Source organism: Typopeltis vanoorti, chromosome 20 (genome assembly GCF_054136105.1).
Source record: "Typopeltis vanoorti isolate ZY-2024b chromosome 20, IOZ_Tvanoo_1.0, whole genome shotgun sequence".
Lineage (NCBI taxonomy): Eukaryota > Metazoa > Arthropoda > Arachnida > Uropygi > Thelyphonidae > Typopeltis > Typopeltis vanoorti.
The window spans coordinates 82083951-82111895 of NC_143568.1; the positions used below are offsets into that span (position 1 = coordinate 82083951).

Below are 27945 nucleotides of genomic sequence, written 5' to 3' on the forward strand. Positions count from 1 at the left end.
TTCATGGGGCTCCCGCCAAACTCTCTGCCTGTCGTCGGTACAAAACATGGTCTACCGTTACTCGTCGACACATGACTTTATTCTAGTCTTCACTCATGGTGTTCGTGACACAACTATAAACGAAATTTCCGATTCTTCGCAGAAATCAGTGGTTTTCTGCGAAGCAAATAGCAGAGCTGACAAAATCGTGGCTCCACCAGACGGACACTCACAATAAGTCTTTTATCGAATTGCGAAAGATCCCATTGTGATCAACACTGTTGATCACAATGTTTTTCCCATTGTCATCAACACTATTGGCGATTACCAGCAGAATTCTTAAACAGTTGTCTATAACATGTAGTGATGCATGTGACCAAGTATTTTGCATATACGCTGCGTAGGTGACGTTTACGTACACATGCATAAAGGTTTCTAATTCAGTGGCCGATGTATGTGTGTGAGTGTGTGTGTAGTGGCAAAATTCATGCTATTTATTCTACATTTTAAATCATATTTTGAAAGACTCAACTCAAGGAAAATTAAAGAATACCTTCCAGAATGTATTCTAAAGATTGTACAACCAGGTAAGTCAATAAGTTACAATAATAACTAATGATGACATTAGTTATTATTGTAACTAATGACATCATAAAACACATTTTTTAAAACATATAAACATCATTTATCATAAAACACAATTTTTGAATCATCTTTGATTTTACACACACATACGCTCTCTCTCTCTTTAAAATCAATTAAAGAGTAAAATTCCTGCCTAAACCCTATTACGAAAGGCCTTGAACTTTAGCATGGTTTACGGTGAACTAGTGAGAAGCTTAGAAAGGGTTGTGACATGCGACACTTCGTGTGAAATATAGATCATACTATTCATAGCAAATGACGTTTTTATTGGAAAGAAAGAAAGGAAAAAAATCGGTTAACTGGGGTGTATTTAATGTGGTTTAGTCAGGAGAAGTCCTAAACCATCAGAAAGCCCATCCTGAGTACCATTATGTTCATTCCGATAATATATCACGAATCTACCTCGCTTGAGCACCTCCGTGAGTTCGTCAATGACGTTCATATCGGGGTCGCATATATTTTTTTCACATCTGCAGATTCCCCGATTTGTAGGTCAGTTGTCCTTTGGCATATTGGCAATCGACGGCTAACATAAATCGGGTTCATACCTCAATGAGCGTGTTCTAACATAACCATTTCCTGTGCCTTCCTCTCGCCATTTCATCACTGACTCACTTCATTCACATGCAAAACGCAGGTAGACGCATCCCCAATTTCCCTCCCCCACGGCACTCAGTTAAATTTCTAGAACGAGAGTATCCACGCAGTAGCCACTAACTCGCCGATCCCCACACTCCACTGATTATATAACCGAAAACAGAAAGAGGAATTATTGTTCCGTAGCGATCACTATGGTAACAAATTCACAGCGGCACACAGTCGCCAACCAACGCAACTTTTCTAATGCCTGCGTTTATTTCACTATCGAAAGGATGAGACTCATCTCTTATTTGAAGTAACTACCGGTCTTGAGACATTCTGCTAAGACTACCGTGTGACAGGTAAGATTTTCTTGAGATTTCCATGCACTTCATTTGTAGGAGCACACGCATGTAGTTCTCCGGAATCAAGAAGAATATCAGAGTTGTCAAAAACAACATAAAATCCTCGCTTATGACTATGCAGAAGCTGATTAGAGCTTTGACGCAGCAGATAGACAAGAAACAAATATAAGCATGTGCATGTTTTAGTGTAAAACTTAATGACATTTTGGGACAAATGACAGGAAAAATTAACTGTTCTGATATTGCTAGCTTTTGCTCTTTTCCCTTTTGGGATGCTTTCTTGTCTGGTTATTGGAACCGCAAACATTTAACGTAATCTAATGTTTGCTCTAATCGTTAATTTAATTTAATATTTACATTTAATGGGTTTAATTTAAATCTATTTAATCATCGACAACTTCACATTTTCTTATAATATTTTTCCCGCATAACAGTCGTTTTTGAACTTAAACTATTGGAATTTTTTCAATGACACTTCTGTAACGCAATCCTATTATTCATTTAAAAACGTCAAAACTACACTGCTACGTTATGAGTGATTTACGCGCGTATATCATTAAAACAAACAAAAGCTTCTGTTAACTAGTATCAAATGAGAGAATTCTCTTTATGAAAATTTTCTCATGTGAATAAAAATTGGGTTCAGGAACAAAGTTATGCTTTATGACTCGCATTTCAGAAAGCAAAACTTTTAAGATATTTTAAATAAATATTATTTTAAAAAGCAAGTTCCCGGATCCAGTTATTCCACTAAAGTGTGGAAGTAGTGTCCGAAATAAAACATTTCGGACACAACTCACAAAATGAATGCAACTGCTACAGACTGAATATTTTACTATCCGTGTAATTAAATTTCTATTGCTGTTTATTGTTAATTACCACATGATCAAATAAAAGGCCTTTTCAACTAAAGATGAGTTACCAGCCTCGTACAAATAACATTTCCATGGACAAGGTTCCGCTGAACTGTTGTATCCACTATTCATCTGCTTTCCATTGGTCTATTAATACATGATAAGCAGCTGTTCAATATCCTTTTACAGCCTAACTGGAAACCAAACCTACTATTCCTTTTCCTCTTTCAATCCATCACCTGTATTCTCTGGACCACCTTCTTTACGAAGTGTTTCCCCAAGATCTACAACGCCAAGCTGTTCATAAAGAATAACAATAGGCGACTCTTCTGCTAATTCTCTGTACACACAGAAAATTAATGAACTGTTTTAAAACTTCGTGTGTGTGTGTGTGTTTGTAGGGGGAAGGGTATAAAAATACAATGGTAGTGAATACAATGGAGATAAATACAAAATGTTTGTATTTATCTCCATCTCTTGTCGTACTTGGCAACGTTTATCTTTAGTGTTCGCTATGTTACCTCCATTGCTTTTGCTGTCGTCCCACTTTCTCGTGTGCCCCGTCCGCAACCATTCGATAGTTTATCTCTGGTCATCGATCGGTTTGACATCATCGTCCCACCCGCTTCAATTTAAGGACTCTTTAGCATTACGATAATTTAGTTTGCTTCCTGATATTCCCGTTTTTTTTTTTTCCTATCTCTCCGCAATATCTCCGGAAGCAACTTAATGACAAATTTCCAGGACCAATGAATCGATCAATTCCGGCAAAATTACCAAGAAAACTTTTCTATGTGCGCTGTAGATAAATGGGAGATGTTTTACTTTTTCAGTAACTTTGCCAAATGCTGCCCATCGTATTCCGACTTCCCCTCTCATACCAGTTCGCAAACACCATTCTTTATCTCAGTATTTGTAATCTTCAATAAATCGAAGCACTTATTTTTGACTTGAATTAACTTTGCCCTAACCATCACATTACGATGTGAAGGCGAAAAAAATTATGTACATAAACTACTTAAATATAAAGAGCCTAAATACTACTTAAATATAAATATAAAGTAGGCTTCATTTCGGCGATATAAACATTATTTAAATTAAGGGGATATTAAATCCCACAATGTTTTAAAACCGAATAAGAAACTCAAAGATTGGAATCAGAGAGTTTCATGCCGAGTATAGTAAACTATAAAAGTATCGGCGATTACTAGCGTGAGCTAATGCAAGTGATCCTAGTACTTAGTACAATAGTTCTTATTCGGTTTTAAAACAATGTGGGATTTAATATCCCCTTAATTTAAATAATGTACATAAACGACGTCATCCTTGGAATAACTGATGCTTTGTGTGTGTGCTTTGTGTGTGTTGTGTGTGTGTGTGTGTGTGTGTGTGTGTGTGTGTGTGTGTGTGTGTGTGTGTGTGTATTTATGCGTGAATGTACGTATAATGAAATTGTTTTTCTTCTCACTGTAATTTTTTTTTTTTTTTTTTGCTTGGAAGGATGTGAAATGCATTTTGTCTGAAATTTCGACTAAGTCCTTATGCACTCCAGTTCTTTCTACGCTGGCTACAGTAACGACAATCAAGTAAAACCACCTCCTCACTTATATATATATATATATCCTCCACAGCATTTTATTCTTCTTCAGTTCGTTCTTAATGTATATTCCTTATCCATCCAACTCCTACCCGATTAATCCTCTTATCCTAGATATACAATTTAATACTGCTTCCTCTAGATGACCCTTAACTATCTCCCATGCACTACTGACAACCTTACCCTGACATATACAATATATTGAGGTTCCTTGTCGCTTAGTGCCAATTCATACGAAGCTGGATCAACAAAAGAAAGCTCACATACTGGACTCTAGTCAGCGAGTAGAGGAACTCAATCTTCGAGCAAGTTAGTGAAGTTTTATCTACGGGAAATGAGGGGGGAGGGATCAATTCCAAAAATCGATGAAATTACGGTATTTTACAAAATAACACCAGACAGGATCAGGACATGATGGTAGTTATCTCCCATAATATCATTACTCGTAACACTACTCCTGTGTCTAAGGGTACTGCCGATAGGAACAAAAGAGCTTCGCCTACTCTCGTAGGAGAATAAAAAGCGTTAGATGAATTGTTTAATATTACTGAAATAAACTGAAGCAGTGGATCAATTTGTACATGACAGTTTTTATATCCTTTTAATGGCTGAGTTTGTATAATTGAATGTATTAAGCACTGCAAGAGTGTGTGTCTCGTAATTGTTGTAGTCGTAGCTGAAAGAAATTAGTGCAGCCTAACTCGCTTTTTTATAGATATGACGTAGTTTTAATCTCTGGTTCCGATTCAATGTGCGAGGTGATTTAATCACTTCAGTAGATTCTACTCTCTCTCTCTCTCTCTCTCTCTCTCTCTCTCTCTCTCTCTCTCTCTCTCTCTCTCTCTCTCTTTCTCATTCACTCACTCATAAGAGTTCTCTGCTCTGGTGAGTATGGAGATTTTGTTCCACAAAATGTTACAGAACAAAATCTGTTCTGTAACTGCATGTATAGGCGGACGTGTTCTGTCGACGCAGTTTCGGACGTCACTGATATATTCTTCTGTTTGAATGCCTGTTAAAACTCCAGTAATACATAATGCAGTGTTTAATTTTGTGACCTGAAGAAGCTGCTTCGATTCTAATGAAACGTATTGTGTCGTGCACTTTCATGCCTACTGAAGCATGTACGTGAGTTAAACCCGCGTCATATCATCGTATAATACTTATGTGCCGTCAAGGCATTCCATTAATCGACTTCGCTAACGAACGCCTAAAATGCCTCATGTGAATGTTCCGTATTTTCGAGGGAATTAATATAAACATGATTATTGCAGCTGAATAAAATCAAGATCTAAAGAACAGCCAGCAGCCGTCACGGACTGAAACTGCGAATCACTCTCGGCCTGGCAAATATTATAACTGCAAAAAAAGGTGCATTATCAAGTAGTTACAAAATCGAAAAAGAAACGAATACTTCATGTCGTTGTCACAACATACACCTGTATTATCGATCATTTGTCCATTCTTAAGATAAAACTGAATTATTATTGAAATAAAAAGAAAAAATTGAGGGCTGTCTGCTTTTTAGATATATGCTTAGAGCTACAAAGTATTTGAAATCGAAATTTGGTAAAAACAATACGCAGCAGATCCGTTTAGAGAGAACATTTTCATAAAAAAAAGGCAAAGAAAAGGTTACTACTTGGAATGGAAAGAAACATAAAATCCCTGAAATATTACATGGAAAGTATGACATTTACATTAGATTTTTCATTTGGATTTCATTTCTTTCGTATGATTGAAGAAATGCTTATTTAGATCTCTCCTGTTACACGAAGACAGTCTGTGTCCCTTCGGCTGAACATGTATAAAATATTTCGAGCAACATAAGGATTAAAATCGCCGACAGAAACACATAAATTTATCTGTTTATGCAGAATGGACGGCGATGTGATGGGAAGTCCGAATTTTCATCACAGCTACTATGTAGATGTGCTGAAGGTGTGCAACTGGTAGAATTATTCTGTAACAGAATTGGAGGACAGGAGTCGCAGGAATGAATCCTCAGTGGTTATTATAATCATTCTTCCTTGGTTCATCGTGTATGTAAAGAGTGCATTCAGTGTAAACGCTCATTCTCCAGCAACATATTCATCTCATCTCACCTTACCTGTCATCCTCCAAATGGTGTGTGCGTCATTTTTCCACTAATGGAAACTCAGTGAAGAAATTCATAATATCTTATTTCGTGATAGAGATTATGAATTGTCAAATACAAGCGATTTGTAACACATCGTCAATGCCGACTAAGTTGGTCAAGTGGTTATCGTATCCTCTCCAAACATTTCATTACTCCTTTCGAGGTTTGTCTGAAGTTCCAATAATACAATGGGATGCCGAGATGTGTGGGATGGCATATAGTCCAAAACGTCCTTCATGCTTGTTCTCGGTGAACAATGCCCGTGAGATAACCCAATAGCTAAATGAGAACCTGAAGCTCCTGATTCCAGGGAAACATTGTGACAGTTCCGTAATGAGTCACTTTCTGCATTCTCTCAGTCATTTCTATTCCATAATCTAGATTGCCTTCATAAGTAGACGATATTCTTCCAGGACGTAATGTTCAGTTGAACAAACCATATTTTGTCACTGTTAGTTTCCAGAAGAAGAAGGAAACATATTAATTATCTCGCTTGGCCAACCCCAGTCGTTAGTTATTAATCAATGGAACATTTATGGATTATTTCACTTATGGAAATGACAGAACAATCCCAACAAATAATGTATATATTTTAGATCGCATATCATTGGTTGTAGACTGAGGGTACAATACCCTTTCGATTGATGCGGTTTTTTTTTTTTTTTTTTGTGCGTTTCGCCAAATTCATTAAGTATCCATAATACAGAAAATCTGTCCGTGCGTATGCAGTTATTCCGGGTCTGGTTAGCCGGATCTCATTCATATTTCGAAACTGGATCTTTACAAAAAATTCGCCCCTTTCCAATCTTGTTTTTGATCGGGTTATTTGCAGGAATATAAAGAGCCAAAATGTGTTCAGATCCCAATAATTCCGCATTAGCTGGATAGAATTTAGCAAAATTAGGATCTCAGTTGAAACTGAAGCGTTTCACTTACAGTTCAATCGGACCATTTATTATGAAAGAAATTAGGCAAAACCAAAATTATATTGTACAGGACAACACACAAACCAAAAATACATTGACGTGTCATAACTTCTGACACACTCGAATTTGTACTAAAGAATTACACTTCCACAGAATTCTCTAAAAATAACTAAACTGCGACAACATCACGATAGTTCTTACGAAATCATCGGGAATGTACTGTATATATATATATATATACTTCACAGTGTAGGCGTTTGAAACCGAAATCCTACGAAATAGGTTGATTAATCTTTATTCCGGAAGTGTATTATGTGTGTTCACGGAGCCGGTTTGAAGGACGAAAAACCCTTAACATCCGTATGAGAAGGGCTAACTCACTATTTGATTGAAAACACCTGATAAAGTTTCCTCACATCATACAGAAGACTCGAACCCGATTCTTTCCAACCAAATGGCTCGTCGAAACCAACTCAGCTACGGAGGTTCATGTATTTGTTTATTTATATTTATATCTTGTCATTTGTAACATTTATTTCTGTAAAGCTTTAACGTGCGTTAAAGCTTTACAGAAATAAATATTTTCTCGTTTTGCTATTTTGCCACTAAACAGGTTGACTCAACAAACTTTAGTGGAGAACATAGAAGCAAATTTATTTCTTTATTACGACTACACCGCTCGGAAAGAAGCCAGCGTGTAACGAGCCATCTGTTTGTAGCCGGTAATAAATTGGAGGAATATGATGCTCCCAAGTCAGTGCAACTGTGTCCTGCTGAAATGGCGCGAAAAGGAAACTGACAGAGTTTGAAAGAGGCGTTGTGATAGGATGCCATGTTACAGGCCTATCTGTTCGGCAAATTGTTGACAAATTGGGCCATCCAAGTCAACGATCGGTGATATCATACTGAGATGGAAGCGCAGGGAGTCAACTGTAAATGCTACCTGCAGTGAACGACCCAGCACACTCACCGATCGTCACCGTAGGGATAATATCTAAAACGAAAGATAATATATAAAAACTGCCCATTTGTAGGCCGACACGTTGAATGCAGAGTTCCAGGCATCGACTGGAACAGGAATCTACACGAAAACATTTAGGACCAAGGCTCACAACAACATGGCAGGACCGCAATATGCAAGCCCCACATTATTCAAACCAGCATACAACGTCGTTTTCAGTGGTGCAAAGAGCGTGTACAGTGGGACGTGAAAGCTTTGAAAGCTGTTAGGAAGCTAGCGACGAATCACGCTACACCTGCTACAGATGGACGAGTGTGGGATAGCAGATGTCCAGTGAATGTCTCTTACTCAGAGTGCGTAACCCCAACTATGAAATTCGGAGGTGGCGATGTGATATCATGATCTTGTTTTACTTGGTTTGGAATTAGAACTCTGTTTGTGGTGCCACAAACATTGAACTCCGAGAGGTATCTGGACGATGCTATTCTTCCTACTTTGTGGTGTTTCTACCAAAGTGACCATGGTCTCTTTCAGCAAGACAGTGCATCATGTCATAAGGCTACTGCTGTAACTTTCGTGGTTTTTGAACATGAGCGTCACCACACCTGACGATCAGGCCTCCACAGAGCCCTGATCTCAGAAACCCTATTGATCATCTGTGGGATGAACTGGAGCGTCGAGTGAGATAAGGGGAAGTCCACCCCCACAACACTCCAGCACCTCATTACATGCCTACAGTAAGAATGGTCCAAAATTCTCACTGATCGCTGTCATATGTTTGTGGAAAGTATGTCCAGTAGGACTAATGCAATCGTCGCAGCCAAAGGAGGTTCTACGTTTTATTAAAATGGGAGTCACGGCTGTTTGTTCCTCACACTATGGTGTCCGTTAACTTATTTCCAAGCAATGTATTTTATGTAATTATTTATGAGTAATCTTCTTCTTTTACAGCTTCTCCCACTTAAGTGAGGTCACTGTTGATGACCATTCTCCTCCACATCCTCCTGTCTTGGGCTGTCACCACATCCAAGTTCTTCATCCTCAAGCCCTCTTCTACCAGCTCCCTCCATCTCTTCTTTGGCCGCCCACGCTTCCGCCTTCCTTGCACATCCATCTGCATGACCCTTCTTCCCACATATTCGTCCTCCCTCCTCATCACATGACCAAACCATCTCAACCTTGCCTCCTGTATTTTCGCTCCTAAGTTCGTAACTTTCACTGTTCCCCTGACATAGTCATTTCTCAGATGATCCTTTCTGGTCACACCGCACATCCACCTAAGCATTCTCATCTCTGCTACTTCCATCCTGCTGATGTTATTTTTCCTCAGGGCCACAGTTTCTATAGTATACGTCATAGCTGGCCTCACTGCTGTCCTATAGATTTTGCTTTTCAGATTGATCGGCACCCTCTTATCGCATAACACTCCAACCAACTCCCTCCAGTTTCTCCAACCCGCTTGTATCCTGCATCCCACTTCCCTCTCAGCTCCTCCATCTTCTTCCACTGTTGAACCTAAGTATCTAAAGTCCCTCACCTTCCTGATGACATTTCCTTCCAGCTCCAGGTCTGTCTCCTGGCCGCCGCCCACTGTGCAACACATACCCTGTCTTACTTCTGCTCAGTCTCATACCTCTCTCTTTCAGTACTTTTCTCTATCTTTCCAGTTTAGTTCCTGCTTCTTCTCTTTAATCTGCACACAGCAAGATGTCATCTGCACACAACATTGTCCAAGGTGCATTTTCTCTCACCTCCTCCGTCACCACCTCCATCACAATGTTAAACAGAAACGGACTTAATGCTGACCCTTGATGCAAGCCAACTGTTACTTGAAAACTTTCTGTCTGTCCCAGACAGGTCCGAACACTTGTCTTCACATTTCTGTGCATCTCCCACACCAACTGACATATTTCTCCGGAACCTTCTTCTCCCTCAGACACCTCCAGATTTCTTGCCTTGGCACTCTATCGTATGCTTTCTCCAGATCAATAAATGCCAGATGTAGCTCCCGTTGTTTCTCTCGAAACTTTTCCATCATCTGCCGTAACCCAAAGATAGTATCTGTTGCTGATCTACCAGGCATGAAGCCAAATTGTTCCTTTGCAATCTCCACCTCATTCCTCAATCTTCCATCAAGAACCCTTTCTAGGATTTTCATTGTGTGGGACATCAACTTTATTCCTCTGTAATTTTTACAGTCTTGTGCATCCCCTTTACCCTTGTAGATGGGGACAAGAGTACTTTCCCTCCATTCCTCGGGTATATTTTCCTGTTGGCAAACTTTCACGAACAGGCCCCACAGCAGGTCATTCCCCCCCCCCAGTGTCTTCCATGCCTCCACTGGAATCCTGTCGGGGCCCACCGCTTTTCCATTCATCATCCTCTTCATGGCCTCCGTCACTTCCACTCTACTGATGTACTGCACCATCCCCTCAGAAGGCTGCCCATCTTCTCTGTGAGTCCTTGCATTTTCCTCATTCAAAAGACCCTCAAAATATATTCTCCATCTGTTTCTTATGTCCACATCCCTGTATAATACTCTTCCTTCAGCGTCTTTGATCTGCCTCACATGTAAGATGTCCTTTGCTGCTTTATTTCTACATTTCCCTAGTTGGTAAATTTTTCTCTGTCCTTCCTTTGTTTCTAATTGATCATACATATCTTGATATGCCATGGCCTTCACCTGTGCCACAACTCTCTTAGCTTCTTGCTTTCTCTCTCTGCACATCTCTCTGTCCTCTTCCACTCTTGACTCATCCCACTTCTGCTTTGCCTTCCTCTTAGCTGTCACTGCCATTTGTACATTATTATTCCACCACCAACCCTCCTTCTGCTCTCTAATCTTTCTAGATGTCTCACCAAGCACCTCGATTGCACAGCTCAGGATTACTTTTGAATTATGTTTCAACCAATCTTGTACACTTTTCAGTCCAACCGAAATCCTCTCTAACACCCTCTCCCTAAAACGATTCCTCATACTCTCTTCTTTTAAGCGAAATCACTTAATTTTTTTATCCCATGGCTTCCAGAGGTTCTTATCTTCGATCTTATTTTAGAGTCTGCGCACAGCAATCGGTGTTGCTGTGCCACTTGATCTGTTGGAATTACTTTACAATTTGTCACAACCTTAAGATGTTTTCTTCTAGTCAAAATATAGTGAATTTGTGAACTGTTGTTACCATTCCTAAATATTATCAAATGTTCTTCCCTCTTGTAGAAAAACGAGTTCACAATTGCCAGATCAAACGCTACTGCAAAGTCCACAACCCGCTCCTCTTCCTGGTTCATCATTCCCACTCCGTGGCCACCATGCACACTTTCACAGTCTCTATTCTGTTTCCCTAGGTGTCCGTTCAAGTCTCCTCCGACAATCACCATCTCGTTTTCTTCCAGTTCCCTCATTTCTTCATCTAGCACTTTCCAGAACTCATCTTTCTCCTCTGCTGTACAGCCAACTTGCGGGGCATATACACATAATACGACCTCTCGCTCTTCTCCAAGACCCAATTTCATTCGCATGATCCTGTCGTTCCTTCTACCCACTTCCAGTACTTCGCCCTTCATTCTGCCACATACCACAATTCCTACACCATTTCTTCCCTCGTTATTCGCTCCAGAGTTTTATATCCATCTCCCAGTTCCTTTGCCTTTCCCCCTTTCCACTTTGTCTCCTGCACACATAAAATGTCCAACTTCCTCATCCTCATCATGTCTGCCACCTCTCTTCCCCTTCCAGTCATGCTTCCAACATTCAGTGTTCCCACTCGCAACATCCTCTCCACCTGCTGGGCTCGCTTCTTTAACCGCACCCGCCCTTGATGCGGTAGCCCTCGTCCACTTCTCGCAGCTGTAGGGCGATGTGGCTGCGCGTCGCTTAAGGGGTATGCCCTAGCCCCTATATCATTTTCTCTTTGACTCATATCACAGCTAGAGCTGGCAGTGATTATTGATGAGTAATAAACCTCACTAACTAATCAAGGAAAGAATGCTGCCAGGTGTATAAAATAACAATCTAATGAATACTCAACATTCAATGTTAAATATAGAAAGATTCTCTCATGGTTGTACGCGTCCTATTAGCTCAACAGTCTTTCTCCGAGCAATTTTCTCATTACAACTTAGAATAATTCGTTGGTTCCAACTTATAAATAAGGAAAGGGTGCCGAGAGATATTATGTCACATCATTCTGAAAGAATCCTGAAACCTGTCAGAAATATCTACTTGATTTGGTTTAACCTTCCAAGCATCATTCTCAGGCGGACTCCAATCGCCGTATATGAGATTGATAACTCATGGGGGGGGGGGGGGGGATGTGTGTGTGTGGTTAGATTTGCATGCAGTATGTGTCGCCACAAAATGACTCCATCACCGACAATTAGTCACTGGCCCACTTATGCTGACATGCTTCTCGGTCATTCACCTTTCCGATGAGCAGCATTTGATCTGTGGTGTAAATGGCATTCATAGATCATTCGCATCATACAATGCCAAGCGCACGTACGCAGGCATAGAATAGAGGATATCTGAGTTGTTCGCGTGGCAATAAACCTTTTATAATGCGCTTCCATTCGTTCTCTAGGTCAGGTTAAACATAAAAAAATTCGCAGCATTTAAAGGATTAATAAACGAAGTTACTTACATCGTTACCTCTATAGGCATTCTCCGATGCAAATTAAAACAATTTAAGTACATATCAATATTCAAATACGAACAGGGATCACAATTATCAACACTTAAATTCTATTTCTAGTTGGTGGATGATTACACCATAGGCAGTAAACCCATCGTGGTCGTATTCTGAATTAAATCCTATTATCATGTCAGGTGTAAAGGCTACGATAAGCAAATTAGAGTGTTTGCTCATGACACTATTAAATGCTTCAAGGCTAAGCTAACATGCTATTTGCAACGATTCGCTTATAAAAATCAAATAGAACTTTTATAATAATAATATACACTTTTCTCTTGTTCTCTAGACAATAATAAACTCCATTACATCAAAGGCACCATAAAAATAGTCTCAAAACATTATTCTCGCAAAGATAATCTTACCACAACTACTGTATGATCCTAGCATATATATCGTACAAGATTTCTCACTCCATCCTGGATTCCAGGACATTAATGCCCGTGAATTCAGTGTATCAATTTCGATATTAAGATGCACACATCGCATATTATATGCATCTGAATAATGAAGATATTTCATGTCTGTATCGTTGCGATTTTGCAATTTACAATTATTTATACAAGATACAGGTGAGCATTACGGTGTCCATCCAGTTAACGATCAGATAGATGATTGTCTAACAAATCTCCATAGCGACACTGCAGAAATAGCTGGAAATTCCATAAATAGCTGGAATTATTGCTGAATTAATATACTGTATTTTCTCGAAATACAGTATATTTCGAGAAAAGATAAGCCATTTGTTTTTCATTAATCATTCAGAAATTTGCTAATGATGTTGATATTCTCCACTCATTTTTCTTGTTTACTAAATCAAGAATGGTGTTCAGATATTAAAAAACCACCCAAACTACAAAAGGAAAACATCGGAATAACTGGGACTGGTTTCTTAAATTTAAGTTACAATTTCGTTCTCCACCATGAAGACACTAAGCTGGAGTCTGCAAGGCACTTATAACAGTTCTAGGTCTGAGAATGACTTAGGTTAAAGTTCGATTCTATCCACTTACTTAGAGGAATTATTTTCGACTAACTCTGGAACTGAGTTTTTAAGCTAGTTCCTAATTTCAATCTTTCGCGGAGGTTGGCAGCTGGTTGGACGAGTATTAAATATCGTTTCTGCTCTCTAATCAACAAGCTATTGCTTGCTCTGTAATATTTGTGAATCTATTTAAGGTAGTAGATGATTTTTATCATATGCCACTACTACCTTGCTTAGTCGATATATGAAGAGGCCTGATATAATACTATGCTTGATCTTTTTCGATTATCAATTCTTGCAACCTTTGCTGGATGAAACTGTCATAAAAAAAGAAAGTTTATTTTGATCCCTAAAAATAAACTCTGATTTTTAACCAATTCTATAGAAATTCCATATCTTTATATTAAAACACCGATATGATATCGCAATTAAAGTCCTAAAAAACAACAACAAAAAAAGAAAAATATTACACATTTCTGAAAACCTAATGGATACAATAAGAAAAAACAACTGATGAATGGAATGTTGCTTTATATCTTTGTTTTATTGATTATACCAATTGTGTAAATGCGAAACACCTTCAAGTAATCAAACAGTAACATCGAAAAATAAAAATTCAGAAAATAAAAATTTTTTGAATGGTTTTCCGACTAATCGGTATGGAAAACACATCCTGAGGTAAGCTCTCGAAGACCAGAAAGGTAGATTTAAATTCGTAGAATGAAGCTTAACAACCTAAAGTACGCAAGTGATACACAGCCAGTAATAAAGAAACAAAAATATTTTTTGAAAGTATTGATAAAAAAAGTATGAGATAAGGACTTAAATAAAAATTAAATGAAAACTGATAATAGAGAGGACCACAAAACAAAATAAGGACTAGAAAAAGTTTTACTGTTAAAGCAATTAAAACACTCGAAAGCAAATATAAGTAAAAATGCTGGAGAGCACAATGAGATCAAAAGAAGAATCTAACTAGGAAGAACAGAAATGTCACAAGAATATCTAAGGAGCTACGACTATCTCAGAATATATGAAAATTAGATTAGCCAATAGTCATTTTCTATTGTCCTGTGGAGATCGTTTAAAAAATCCACCAAAGCCTTTTATTCCCCTGCAGGGAGTAGGCGAGGTTGTTTAGTCTTACCGCTTTCGAGACTTGAGTGAGCAGTTCCGTCTATCTGTAGCCCATTAGAGATAGCTGGTCCAAGGCTATCACTAATTATAAACAGCATCTGGTGAAGAGACGGGAGACAGTGTCACCATCTCGTGATTCCTAATCCTAACTCCATGTTTGCTGTCTGAAAATAGTGTGGGTTATGCGGTCGATTTTCTTGAGTTTACAGGAAAAAAAACTCGAGTTTCAGGGAGAAAAAACCGTTTATCCATGCCTGTGCCAGAGATCGACTAACTCGGGAATCGGTCGAAGAAAGGGTTAGAAAAAAGTTTCTCTAGTCGGTGTCTATATTCGAACTGAGCTTTCTTCTAGTGCTATGCCTGAAAACGCCACTTCCACAGACTCTCTGTAGAGATCAAATGCTTTAATTCTCACGACAACAGAAAGGAAAAGGGGAAAAAAACTTCATACTAAGGTGATGAAGAGCATTTGGAATTTCTTGGAGTGGAAAAAAATGACCTAATGAATGTATTACTAATCAGCAATAGATGAAAACCAAACTTAACGACATTACTAATTGAAGAATTCTGAAATAGTTTAAGCCTATGTTAAGAAATGGGAATACTAACATTGAGAAAACATCCTCCAGGGTAAAATGAAAATCCAAATTAAGATTATACAAGATCCATTTTTTTAGATAAGGGAATTTTCTACCCGAGCAATTTCAATTATCTTAAAATTAATGATAATTCCACCATGGATATCTTTGTAATTAAAAAAGCTTTCTTTTAGATTTTTAGGAGTTTCAATTTGTTCCTTTTTTATTTATATTTTTCTCTCTTACGGCACCAAAAGCACTTCCGCCTGAGTTAAAAAATATATTTACAGAACTACATTTAGCTTTGAAATTCAAAGTACCGGGGGGGGGGAGAGTTCAAGCGACATTAAAAAGACCACACTGATGCTCAAATGTCTTCCATCAAAAACTTTTATCTGTGTGTATTGCAGGTCTAAATCGTTTACTGCTTCAGCCCGCAATTCTGCTGACTGGTCATTCAATTTCAACTACACTAAAATTAAAACTGTTGATGAAATAAAAGAAATGAATGCTTTGAATTGATAAGCTAAGTAAACCCACGTGACTAAAAATCAAATTCAGCATTAACTGTAAAAAAAAAATAGAAAGAGAAAACTATTGATCTCCTAACTTCAAAAGAAAAGAAAACCAATAACCTAGTGCGACATCCCCATCCCCTCATCTCGTCATCATTGAATTATAGCACTCTATTATATGTATTATGACTTTCTTCTGAAACTTTACGATTTACGAAAAAAATAAGTTTAAGATTTCTCTTTCTTTGTCCATCATCCACTTGGAAAGCAAATGTATCCGGGTGCTATGTTTTTGGCTCGATTTCTTTGAAATCCATGATTTAATAACTTCTTACACCTAACAGTCAATAAGCGATAATTCTATGAACTCAGCCTAGCTAATCCTAAGAACGCCAGTCATGTCCATAGCTTCCAATCAGCAAGCACCCGGATACATTTGCTTTCCAAGTAAAGGTTTACGTATAACTACATTTGAAGTGAATAATGACCTCAGTGAGACACAATCCTAAGAATTTCAAGGCAAAAAAATATCATATCGCTCATTCCCACATGCCTCAACAGAAACTGACCCAACTATAGCGGAAAAAAATAGTAAAGTCCTCAGAAATCATCATACGACTAATGTCACAATCCTAAAAGGGGGAGGGGGCGAAAGGACATAAAGAACCATTATCTCAGCTAACATATATTGTCTCTGTTTAGTTGCATAACAAAGACTAACTTTGCCCCCTCAGTCTCCAAATAATCAAGTGCAGCAGTACCAAACAATCATCAACGCCTTGTAGAGAGGAGGGGAATCCCTATTTGGGATATACTCTGAACCGTAATTAACAATTATCAGTAACAGCAATGGAATTTGCCCTCAGTGCATCTGATGATAATCTCGTTATATCAGCAAGAAACGTAAAAGGACACATAATACGTCATTTTCGTGACTTCTTATCTTGACCCTCTTTACACTGTCTATTCAACACTCATCTTATATATTGTTTGTGTTTTGGTTATCACGTATATTACCGATAACTCGTTGTTGAGCTAACTAGTGGAAAGATGACGCTTGCTCTGCTTACAGAGTTTAAACAACTTTGCCTTCAGAAACAAATATTTTGGATCCGATTTAAACGAATCTCACAAAACGGTCATATTTAAATCAAACAGGATTCAAATTTCGTGTTGTTCTGATTTTATTACTAAGTTATGATATCTACAAATAATTTATCGTTTAGTGACTTAATAACAATAAACCTGCATATTATTATATCCATAAGAAACAGCAGTAATGAAAATAAATAAGCCTTCTTAAAGATTCAGTAGAAGAACATGCCAAAATGATCAACACATAATTTATTCTATTTTTTTAGCGTCCTTCACTAAGTTTGAGAATGAGAAAGTAGCTTCTCATTCTCAAACTTATTCTCATTTCACAACTCAAGAAAATCAGTTGTAGAATTGACACTATTTCAGACAATAATATATAGGATTAGGGTTGTAGCCCACGACGCTGGGCTCAGCTATCAGTGAAGGGTAAGTGAATTGGCTGCCAGATTGACTGGTCGATCTGCAAAAAAATTAGGGCTAACGGATCATGACCAAAGAAAAAAATGTTCATTACAAATTGTTTTGCTAATAAATTGAAATTATTGGAATTTTCCCCTCGTTATAACAGAATTATAACGGAGATGGTGCCTATTTGTAAGTAGTCTTGAGCCGTGGACTTATAGTTTAACAATGAAAATTAAGTGTGCGGCATTCAGTCAACTTCTTATAACTGGTTACATACAATACAAGTTTGAAATTTTTTCGAACAGAAATTTCTATTCTCATTATTTCTTGTTTATGAGAGAATTATTGTGAAGTCTGCGACAAAGTTACGCGTTATTCAAAGAATTCTCGCGTATGATACTTCTGTGAAAATAGGAATAACTCGAAGAGAGGTTATAACGTCTTTTATTGAAATTTTACGTTATTGTATTGTATTGTAGTTGTAATTCTGTTTTGATGAAATCTGAGTTTAAAACTGGTCCGTTTGAAACTGAAGCGATTTAACAAATTAAAAAAGAAATCCTAAATAACAAATTCATTATATTCCATCCAACTAGTATAGAAGTATTAATATCAGTGTGAATCAATTTTCTAGAATATTTGCTGATTCCATCCAGTTATTGCAATATATAATTTCGACAAAATTTGCTACTTTGTGTGCGTTCTTGTTGGTTTGCTTGTTTTGCGGAGGAAAAATCTCGAGTTTCCGAAAGAGAAAACCCTTCCACCTTCGTGTGACATCAGTTGAAAAGTCCTTATGACAGGGTCGCATCCCAGACGGGATTAGAGCCAAGTCTGTCTAACCAAAAGGCATCTTTTATCCACTGAGACACGAAGGTTCCATTTGTTTATGTGCATTTCTTGACATCAAAACCATATCATTATTCAGATTAGGTGTTCTGTGTTTCTGCAATTTAGCTATACATCATTAGATCTATGCCAGCCAGCATATCAGAGATATAGAGATTTAGTTTTTTTTCTTTTTTTTCATGGAGTTTTCACATCTGCAAAATAATATATCAGCGACTGACTACAATTAAGATGCTAGTCATCTAAGTGAATGCGTATACATTCGAAAAAAGTGCAGAAAAAAAAACAGGGAAAAATTTAATGAAAGACAAAGGCACAATAATTATGAGAGAACTACGAGTTCCTTGGCCGAGTGGTTAGCATACCCACTCTCCAGCCAAGAGACTGCGAGTTCGAATTACACTTAGGCATGGATGTTTGTGATTGTCTTCCACCTTCATACATTCATTCATCCAAGTATAGATACACTCTCCAAAGATGGACTGGATCACTAGGGGAGAAGTAGACCCAACCCTCCCGCAATGGGAGAGGCCTTCACCCTGTAGTGGGCTGAAAATACAGACCGAACATCATCATCAGATGATGTTCCGTATGTATTTTGCGAGACGCTTTTAAATCTGGAGCATCACAGCAGTTATTAAACTGTCATCACAGTTATTGCAAAATGAGACGAAGGCTGATGAATATTTCATTTTACTTGAATAAATCTGAATATTAACGATACAATTTAACTGAAGCAAATTGTATAGAAATTTAGCAGTTAAACAAAATAAAATATTTTAATTGCTATATTACTTGAAAAGGAAAAAAAAATCCGCTGTTATTGCATGCAGCCAACAATATAACGATTTTCTGAGAATCTTTTACTAAACAAGATTGGTGACATTTTCAATGTCAGAATCTTGTAATATGCGCTCTGACACCTTCTAAGAAATCTTTCTTAGTTTTATGTATAACAGAACTGGAAGTTGACACTGTATCGGTAGGTTGCCATAGTTACATTATCAACAGACAGTGGAGAGCCATCAAACAAAAATCGTTTTCTTTCTAGAAAAACTATTACGAAAGTGCACAGTGCCCTCAAACATGTACTGGGACACACACTGATATCGTAACAAAATGCCATTTAGAGCTAAAGTCCATTGTGGTTAGCACAAGCCTTAATATTTAGACTTGAACAGTATTATACCTTTGTGCAGGGGACGGAGAGGATAAATACTAATCTTATATTTCACGCTACATTTATAGAATAAACCACGTAATTTCCTCATCAAAACTCGAAAAGCATGAACAATACGAAAACAGTAATTGGCATTAGTCCATGAGAAATTAATAAAACTAACCAAAAAACTGTTTCTTTCTTTTTTTCTAAACCATGAACAACGTAAAGTAAGGTTTATGACTCAATACATTGCTTTTTTTCTAAACACTGTTAATAGGCTAGCCAAATGCAATGTGGACACTTTTAAAGACAACTCTACCAGCACTGTAAAGAATTATTGATAGTGAAACCCTATTCCAGAAGAAATGTACACTATCAGCCTTTCGAAATGCGATTTACTTTGGTTATAATTATGGCCAGGAGGTCATTGTATTTTGTCTGAATTGTGTGTGTTCTCTGGCTAGTTTACCCATTTTTGGAAATAAAAAAATAATCCGAGTTTCGGGGAAGATGACATTATTATTTCCGAAAACATTCTTCATATAGGTTTTCACTCTCCTATACGGGATCAAGCACACGTCTTTCAAGTCGAAGGGGAAAGTATTGCATCGTCCTCGTGACTGCACAATGGAAGTATGCCACGGGAGGAATAAATTCACGGTTATTACCTTGCAGGTAATAATTATCACCTACATGGATGAAATCGGAAAGATTCTGATGACCGATTTGATTTATTATTATTAAAGAAATAAATGAAATAAACTGTCTAACGTACGAAGGTGGTCTGAAAAATTCTTCGCCTAAAAATGAAAAAACGAATTTATAATTAAAAAAATTTTTTTTTTCAACATAATCTACCTTAAGACTAATACATTTATTCCAGCAATGCTCCAGCGCCATTATCCCGTCCATGTACTGGTTCTCAGTAAGATCTACAAAATACCCCTCTATAACTGCAAACACCTCTTGATTCGAAGAAAAACCTGACTAGCGAGGAAGAGTTTTAGTTTTGGGAAGAGATAGAAGTCAGAGGGAGCCAAATCTGTGGAATACGGTGGCTGTCCCAACAATTCATAGTGCAGATTCCTAAATTTTCCCATTGCCGAAACACTTTTGTGGGCAGGTGCATCCTGATAAAAGATGATTTTTTTCTTCTCAACCGGTTCTTTTCTCACGAATTTTTTCGTCTAGTCGGATTAAAAGATCGGAATAATATCCCTCGGTTATTGTTTTACCCTTTTCAAGATAATTAACAAACAAAATGCCTTTAGCATCCTAACACATCGATACCATGACCTTTCCTGCTGATGGAACCGACTTTGTCTTCTTTGGCGCTGAACAACTGGCTTCTGTCCACTGTTTTGACTGCTGTTTGGATTATGGTGTGTAACAGTGAATCCAAGTCTCATCCATAGTAATAAATCGACGCACCAAATCAGTTTTATTCTTGTTAAACCGCTCCATGAACTGTCCAGAGAATTTCATGCGAGTGCGTTTTTGATCTGATGTGAGAAAGTGAGGCATCATCTTGTGCAAAGCTTTTTCATTTGCAATTCTTCATGCAAAATATAATCCTGCATGTTCTTTTGAAATACCCATAGTCTCACCAATTTCACGCACGTGTACTTGCCGGTCAACCAATACCATATCGTGCACTTCATGCACTTTGCAGTCTGTTGTATTTAGAAATAAAGCAGATCCTTTTTCGCATCTGTCAGATGTTAACCAAGCAAAAGTGCTTTGATCTGAGATACGTTATATTTATTAATTTATCAAAGGGAACAAATTGCTGCTAAGATCTTTGCTTTTAAGAATTTAAATGTTTTTCTTTATAACGTGCAATAAAAAAAATCCTCAACCCCTTTTATTCCCGCATAGGGAGTACGCGAGGCCATCTTAACCCTATACAACTATTGTAAACTGAGTAGGCAGTTCAATCTCCACCAATAGCCAATCAAAGTTAGCTGGCCTAAGTTTCTATCAGTTCCCGAGTTAGTCGGGAACCGATCGAAAAAAGACCTAGTAAAAATTCCACTAGACCGTGACTAGAATAGAACTTACAACACTTTTTCTTCGGACGGTCTAGCGTCGTGAACAGTACGACACTTTCACTGAGCTATACAGGCGCACCATATCGTGCATGATATATTAATTTTATATAACTTCAAACTAAAACTAATAACAACAGTTGTTCGTATTAGAATATCTTCATGTCAACAACCGAGTCTGATGTCTCACATAAGTTACTTAGAAGTTAATCATTTATTCGCCCTTTAGCGCATTCCAAGCACATCACAAGAAGTAGAAGGGTTTTCTGTTTTGTTTTTTTAAGAATTCTCTATACGTACAATATGTCTAGTGAGTGTTCTCTCCGATTTTATAGAAACAGAAGCAAACGGGGCGAATTATGCAGTAATATAATCAGAGTTGGATCCATTTTTGAGGGCAGAAATCTTGCTGGGTAAAATCTTAATTTTGAAATGTATGCTTTAAATGCTTCAACTAATGTCTAGTTAACTGATCTGAAATAAGGAGATGGCAGGGTTTTCCCCCTCCTGCAAAACAAAAATCGTCAGAAGACGATCAGAAAACTCATACAGAGATCGAAGACTATTTATGTAGGATTAACTTCCCAATCATAGCATCAGTCAGAATCATGTGAATCCAAGTTACTGGCCATGACAGATCACTGAGTCCAATACAGTAAAGAAATGATGAGATATACCAGGGTCATTTGGAAAGTCCTACATGCTGTATTCCTGATGCTGATCCAATAACCTTTATTCTGGCTTATTACTGCTCCTACCGTTTAGGTAAGTTTCGTATTCTTGTCTTTTTTTTTTTTTTTTGGTTGTTGTTGTTTGATATGTTTAACAAAGCGAGTCACTTCAACAGAACCTTATCAGTATTGGTGAAGTGTTTTTCCACTGAGTGAATTCTTCAACTTATGTAACAGATCGAAGTCTGGAGAGCTCTTATCAGGACTGCGCCATCATATACTTTTGCATAAAATTAAATGCTTCCCGTGAAACATCTGGATAAGTACTATTGTGTCAGGCCGGTCGATGTCTGGAATCCAATACAGTCGTTCTTATTCATCTTTCCATGTCCATCTTTTTATTTTTAATATTTAGAATGATTCAAATTTTGTTCGTTTTTGTTTTTTTCTGATAAATTAAAATGTGAAACTCTTGTACTCCGAACTTTTGGAAATCGGTAAGCAACTTGTGACCATGCTTGGTCGCATACTGGAAGCTTCATTTTTTTCAAATGATTATTTAAAAAAAAATACATGAGATTAAAACGTTCCCTACATAGCCCTGTGCGAACTTACATACCGCTGTACTGGCTAAAGATGAACAAGAAGATGTGTTCGATTCCAGTCATAGCTTAGAGGAATCATTTGAAAGTCTTTTTTTTTTTGCACTCGGTTCCTGAATTAGTCGATTTTAGGCGACTAATTCAGGAACTGAATTAGTTCTTTTAAGGCGACTAAATCTTTCCAAGGTTCCAATCTTGGAAAGATTTTTGTCCTCACATCTGAGAAAAAATTTACTGTTGCACTTGCTTTTCTTTTTTGAAACAGTCAGTAATTCACCCACTCACGGTCGAAATGTATACTATAAGTTTGCTAATAATCTTTTGTGAGTGGGAATTACATAACAAATATACCAACTGAGATTAAGAATCTTAACACAAATAGAACTTCTGTATTTTCCAACGGAAAACCACCTTGCTTCGTAATTATCAAGTTAGTAGGGTGGTGCATCGCTACCCCCACCAGCCACAAGGCTGACAGGAAATACGAGAATACAGGGAATATATATATATATATATATATATATATATATATATATATATATATATATATATATATATATATATATATATATCATCATCATCATCATCTTCTTTATACCCTCTTTTACCTTGCGGTGTCGAGGGTCTATTGATCATCGGACTTCACTCCGTTTACAGGATAAGGTGGTCAGCCTTATGCCCCGGTGTATCCTATGGCCTGTAGTGTTCAGTTCTCAAGGCCAGTTTGCCTGCTTTGCGGGATGAAAAACCCCAGAATAAACTGGGGAAAAAACCCTCTGTCCACGCCCAAGACTGGCTAACTTGGCTATGGCTGAGGAAGATCCTTCAGCTCCTCACGTCACCGACGGGAATCGAACCTAGGACACTCCTTCCCCAGGCATATGGTTGCGAAGCGCATAGCCACTAGGCTAACCGCGCGGATAAATTCCCGAATCGCGGGAATAGAGGTCACGTGGTAGCACTCAACAAGATAAAAGGAAAAAAGCAAAAGGCTGCGGTAAGCGAATTGTGTTTAAAGGAAGTTCTTTTCGTTAAGGAGTAAAGTTGCAAACTTGGATAGCTTGTAATGTCTCGAAGAAACGCAGGGAAGAATTATTGGAAAGCTTGGAGAAGGCCGTAGAATTACTGATATTGCCAGAGTTTGGAATCTCACATAGCTTGTATACAGGCTTTTGACAGCGTTTAACCAATGGAATATGTTCGTTTGCTAAGAGGTCGCCCTCGCTCTACTACGGAGCATGAAGATAGATATTTTGTTATAACAGCAAAACGTAATCGACACATCACGGCAGGTCAACTTGCAAGTCGGCTCCATTCAAGCACAGGTACAGGGATATCTCGATAAATTGTGGCAAGATTTCTGCAGTAAGTTGGCCTATTCGTCCGAAGACCTGTAGTTTGCATCTCGTTATCCATAGCTCATCGTAGAACACGTTTTCAACGGTGTTGTATCCATAAAAATTGGACAAGACATCAATGGGCTAATGTACTCTTTATAGATGAGTGCCGTTTTAGTGTTTTGTCCGATTCTGTATGACACTTGATCTGGCGTGAAAGTGGTACTGCTTACCATCACGAGAATGTTCTTGAAAGGGATAGATACGGCGGTGCTGTGGTCATGGTGTGGTGAGGCATTATGCTTAATGGACGCACCGAGCTACAAGTGCTGGAAAAAGGGACGGTGACTGGTGAACGATATTACAACGAACTTCTTCAGCGTTCAAGTTCGATTGTTCCGTGGTGCTGTAGGCGAAGAATTCATTTTTATGGATGACAATATGCCACACCACATCGCACACGAGCAGTGGAGATACTTCTGGAGACCAAGGATATTAATCGAATACACTCCTCAGATTTCAATCCCATAGAACACGTTTGGAACGCAATGAGGAGATGCATTGCTACTCGAAATTCTCCTACATAAAATAGACAAGGCTATATCATTTGCTTTGAAGGAGTAGTGGGTCAGTTTGCCTCAAGAACTCCCGAATCACGTGGTGCTAAGCATGGTACGATGTTATGAGAGCTGCATCACGGTTCAGGAGTGGACATATTTCATATACGGGTGTAATGAAATATATGAATTATATACGGGTAAAAATGTAGTTCGTCCTTAGCTTTTGGACCACAGTGTATATACATATGTATATTCAAGTACGTGAAAGAGTATTTTGCTAATATTATTTATTATTGTCAAGAAGGAACTAACTTATTGTGAATGAGCAGTGAAAATTGCGATGAGGAATAGTTGTGACCTTTTTTTTTTTATTAAACTTGGAGCAGAAATCATTATTTTGTTAGAAATGGTGTGGGAAAAAAAGAATTAGACTCCCTGATTAACGTTATTATAGTAGGTGGTATGATAATATTATATTAATAGTTTGGTTTGTGCAGTGCTTTTTTTTTTAAAACAGTTCATCTTTATGAATTATTTTTGAGATATTTTTTAATCGAATCGATAATTAATCAGATTTAATTAGGTAGAAATTAGGTTTTTAATAGGGTTAATAATAATAATTCGCCGTATTTCCAGGCCATTATCTGCCCAGGTAACTCATCTTTATATGAAAAGCTCCTAAAATGTCATTGGCGTCCTAGACGCTGCGAACCTGAGGGTTTCGTCAAACGCGACTGAGCTATAGAGGCTGGTTTAATACGGTTATAGAGTTAAATCATAGAAATTTAAAAACTGTCAGCTGCATCACTAAGTATTAGACGTCACGATCCTTAAAAGATGTAAACGTTTTTGAATTGATAAAAAAATTATACAGCAACAAATTTAGATTAAAATTTTCGTTAATCTGAAGTAGCCTTCAGATAAATACTATGATGCACTATTACAAACGGAATGCCTTATTTTTACTTAATATTTCTCTGAAACTGTGAACAAATAACTGCTTGTGCTGCATGTTATTTCTCTTCCATACAGACTTTGCAAAAAGCAGTACCATGTCTCACCTTCATTTCAGAGAAAGCTGCAGAAACACTGTTATAAGTCAAAGATTTTTATTCCCTTCAAATCTAGCATACAAGATACGTATGAGTTTCATCTCCTGGTATATACACTATATATATATATATATATATACATACTGAAGCGACCAAACTATGTCTGGACCTCAAACATGGCTTTTGGCCGCTTTTCGTTAAAAGAGTTATGCCACAGACAGGCCGCTAAGTTTAAATTATTCTAAACAAACTAACTCTTAGCCATCGGTGGCGTCATTTGTCACACCCTTCCAGGAAACTAGATAGAATTATTTCAAAGTTGTCTCCGCCAGAATTAATTTGAAACCTCGAGTGCCATTCGGACGCTTGCTGTGTAGTGCGTTCAGCCTAATTACGATTCAATAACTATAATGACCGAACACTTATCAGAATGCAATGTCTGTAGAGACCCTGTTTCCCAGCTGTGATTAATCTAGTTAATGGTGTTTAGTCGGAGTTTTCAGAAACTGCGTATATGTTTTATGCATTGTGTTTAATGACTTTGTGACATGAAGCTGTACTCATAAAGCCACCAAAAATTCTATCATATTAGAAGAAACAAGGAAAACCACAGATTACACATATTTTGTTGTTTTGCTATTACGAGTTCTCACAACCTATTAAAATAGGTTGTGAGAACTCGTTTTCAAAGATACATATCAAGAGTATTTTTTGTAGTTTTCCTCAAGCAAATTTTCTACTGAAAAACGCGAAAATTAAAAAAAATGCAAAGCTGATAGTAATAATTCGATTATCAGCTTTTAAAATGATAATAAATGATATAATCTTGCAGTACAGTAACGAGGGCATGAAGCGCCTGTGGCAAGTTTCTAACTTGCGTCCTCCCCCCTAACCCAACGCAAGTGTCTAACTTGCGGCCCCCAACCCAAAATTTTGAAATATTTAAATCTAACAAGTTAAATTTTACTAAATGCAATATGTTAAATACTTACTATTAAACCCATCAAAATGAGTTGCGGAATTTGTGTGTCTAAAGCGGCGTATTGCCGAAATTTAAAAAAATACAATACAAAATAGCAGACTTTTATATCTATTTATTTATTTTTATTTTTTAAGTTTTGTGCCCCAAACCTAGTTGCACCCATGGTGGGATCCTCTTTCGCTACACCTCTTTCGTTACGACACTGTAATCTTGAAATAATTTTTCGTTACTGTATTTTCATCTATTGTAGCGTTTCCCAAATGGTGGGTCACGACCCTGCACCGGGTCACGAAAATTAAATGCCGGGTCGCTTAAAGAAACTCTCGAAAATCTAGGTGTTTCGTCTTTGGGTTTTCTTTTTTTCACGAAACTCTAAAATACAAGTAAATAGCGTTTAATCGGGACTAATGAATAAATAATTGAATTAATAGAGACGAAAAACGCGCTCCTCCGCGTCCACGTCGCCATTTCAATTTGTGGTCCCGTCGTGTGGAAGCAGGGAATTAGAAATCTTTTACAAACAGAATTACAAAAAGAGTATAACATGAGTTCCATGTAGGGTGAAACTTCAGCTGATATCAAGGAACATATGCTAGGACTGCAACAAGTCTGAAGGAATATCCCCCCCCCCCCCCAATTAATAGCAACAAAGCATGGATAAGGAACCCTTTTACAGTGAACGCAGAATCTGAGACAGAATTGCCGGATTCAGATATTGAATCTATAATTGAACTGTCGTGTGATACGGCACTCCAAGACATCTTCAACACAATACCACTGATGGATATTTGGCTGTCTTGCCGTCAGGAGTACCCAGTTTTAGCAGAAAAAGCGATAAAATTTCTAATGCCTTTTGTCATCACCTATAAGTGTGAAACAGGCTTTTCAACACTGGTTTTTCTATAAAATAAATATAGAAACCGATTGGAAGTCGAACCGGATTAAAGAATAAAGTTATCATATTTTCCTCCAAACCTGAAGTTTCTAGTTAACAAACAACAGCATCACACTTCTCATTAATAAATTATTTGGCTTTAGTTTAATTTCTTTATATTTTTGTAAGAGTAAATGATAACTCTATGAACAATCAAATCTGTTATTCAAATTAAGGGGATATTAAATCCCACATTGTTTTAAAACCGAATAAGAAACTCAAAGATTGGAATCAGAGAGTTTCATGCCGAATATAGTAAATTATAAAAGTATCGGCGGTTACTAGCGTGAGCTAAT

General features: G+C 37.6%; 1 protein-coding gene across 1 annotated transcript in view; it reads left to right on the forward strand.

Annotated features, from left to right (window-relative positions):
• Window positions 1-1475: 1475 nt before the first annotated feature.
• The window catches only part of LOC150095601 (MAM and LDL-receptor class A domain-containing protein 1-like), a 117633-nt gene continuing 91163 nt past the window's right edge, over window positions 1476-27945 (forward strand). Inside the window, exon 1 of the mRNA XM_090410335.1 lies at window positions 1476-1565. The gene's annotated coding sequence lies outside the window, so the exon portion shown is untranslated. The remainder of the gene's footprint in view (window positions 1566-27945) is intronic.